Below are 2162 nucleotides of genomic sequence, written 5' to 3'. Positions count from 1 at the left end.
CTGGCTATTTAATTGACTGGGGAGATGTTGAAATGGGAAGGAGAATTATTGAAAAAATTGGAGATCCCCTTTGCTTGGATCCTACATCCCAGTTTTCTTGGAAAGTTCTAATTGACAATTATTTCTTCAAACTCAGTATTAATACTGTTCCACTTCAATTTTAAAACACCCTGGCTTAGGGAATTCAGTAGTCATCCTTTTTGATCAAGAATCTGATCAACATAATGAAGGATCAAAAATATGAATGTGTTGGTTCTTAAAGTACGGTTTAGAGCCCCCTTGCAAACAGAAAAAAAAAAAAACCAAGAGAGAATTAGAAAAAAATAAAGGAAAGCGAGAGCTATAATTATTTTATATTCTTTGATCCAGTGTCTCTAAAGTGGGTATACATAGAAACTAATGAATAGTCCTATAATGATCAAAGCAAGACTGCTTTTTACCAAGTCCTGAATAATGCATTAGGTAAGTGAGAAGGGTGTACTGATGTACTACACATAATCCTGGAGTGGCTATGACCTAAGTGGAGAGTCCAAAATAATCTCCCATCTCCTTTACAGCTACCAAAGAGAAAAACCTGTGTAAACAGAAAGTAGGGAGCCATATGGGTACATATGCACCATGTGACTGCAAAGTCAGAAATTCCTTGTTGCACATGTTTGATTATGCTGCTTTTCCAGCATAATCTGCTGAACTAAAAAAGATGAACTAAAAAAGATGGCACAGGTATTGAGATTAGGCTATTACTTTTGATAACCCTCCAGAGTGCACTCTAGCATCCTCTGGCTGTAACTTAAAGACACAGCATGGGGTAACCACAGTGTACATCACCAAGGCCACTGCATCCTTCTTCAGGAAAGATGAGGCAGCTGAATTCAGAAATAACCCAAGGCCTGTTCCATAAAGTAAGCAAGCAACTGACAGGCAAGAAAAAGATTTTATATTTCTTATCTGGTGATGGGACTTTCAGAATGGAGGAAATGATTTTAGAGTAAGAGATAAAGATCCCTGAGAGTGGCACACCACAAAAGATGACACAATTAAAATAGGATAATATGTTATTGGTGGAATTATCATTACAGGCAAGCTTGAGGAGTTGAGGAGGGTTACAAAAGAAATGAGGACTTTCCACATCAGCACAGAAGGTAAGTTGTGACATCATCAAATTCTACAAGTCTGAGTTCAAAAGTTGATGAAAAATGACAGCAAAAACAACAAGCCACAGAGGCGGGGGTTCATTATTACCAGATAGTGTAGGTTTTGACAAATGGCCATCAAGTAGTCATAGGTCATCATGGCCAGGAGTATGCTGTCCAAACATGCAAAAGAGAAGAAAGGTAACATGAGTTAAGCAACCTGCATAGACGATGGATTTGCTGTATGTCTGCAGGTTCACCAGCATCTTGGGGACTGTAGTTGTGCTGAAACTAATGTCATCCAACGACTAATTGGATGGAAGAAGTACATAGGGGTGTGGAGGTGGGAGTCAAAGATGACATTCAGAATGATGAGTAGGTTCCTGAGCAGTCACCAGGTACATGGATAGGAAAAGACCAAAAAGAAGAGGCTGCCGTTCTGCACCATCTGAGAGTCTCAGGAGGAAGAATTTGGAGTCACCTGTCAGATTGCATGGTTCCATGCAGATGGGACACATTTGAGGGGAAAAAAAAGAGAGTGTTGTATGAATAAAACAAGTATAGAGGCATCCAGCTAAGTGTCCATATTTTGGATTTAAGCAATTAACAAGTATTACTAAAGTATTTACACTTGAGGAAGTATTTACACTTGAGGAAGTATTTACACTTGAGGACCATACACCCGCACTACCTTTGACAACATTTCTCAATTGTGATCTCTTTTTTTACATCTCTTTCCTTATTGATCTCTGGGCTATTCATCTGTTTTTATATATGCCCACTATTGAGACACTGGGTCAAAGACTATTAAAGAAAGATCATTCTTAGAAGACAACCCATGAACACATTAAAATATCAGCCTTATACTTTGGAAGGAAAATATGGAATAAGAAATATTTTTCTCTCTTTAAGAAAAAAAATCATCATGATTAAAAGATGCTAAGGAGCAGTCAAGAGGACTTTATTCTATCCAAATGCAGCATAGGAAATTCTCTTAATTCGGAATGTAGTCTAGAAAAGCTAAAACCA

At 37.9% G+C, this 2162-nt stretch overlaps 1 pseudogene; it reads right to left on the bottom strand.

Moving 5' to 3' along the window:
* Positions 1-732: 732 nt before the first annotated feature.
* On the bottom strand, positions 733-1516 carry LOC105309762 (annotated as a pseudogene).
* Positions 1517-2162: the final 646 nt, after the last annotated feature.

Source organism: Pteropus vampyrus, unplaced genomic scaffold (genome assembly GCF_000151845.1).
Source record: "Pteropus vampyrus isolate Shadow unplaced genomic scaffold, Pvam_2.0 Scaffold840, whole genome shotgun sequence".
In the NCBI taxonomy this organism is placed as follows: Eukaryota; Metazoa; Chordata; class Mammalia; order Chiroptera; family Pteropodidae; genus Pteropus; species Pteropus vampyrus.
This window is presented reverse-complemented; position numbering and strand designations above follow the sequence as displayed.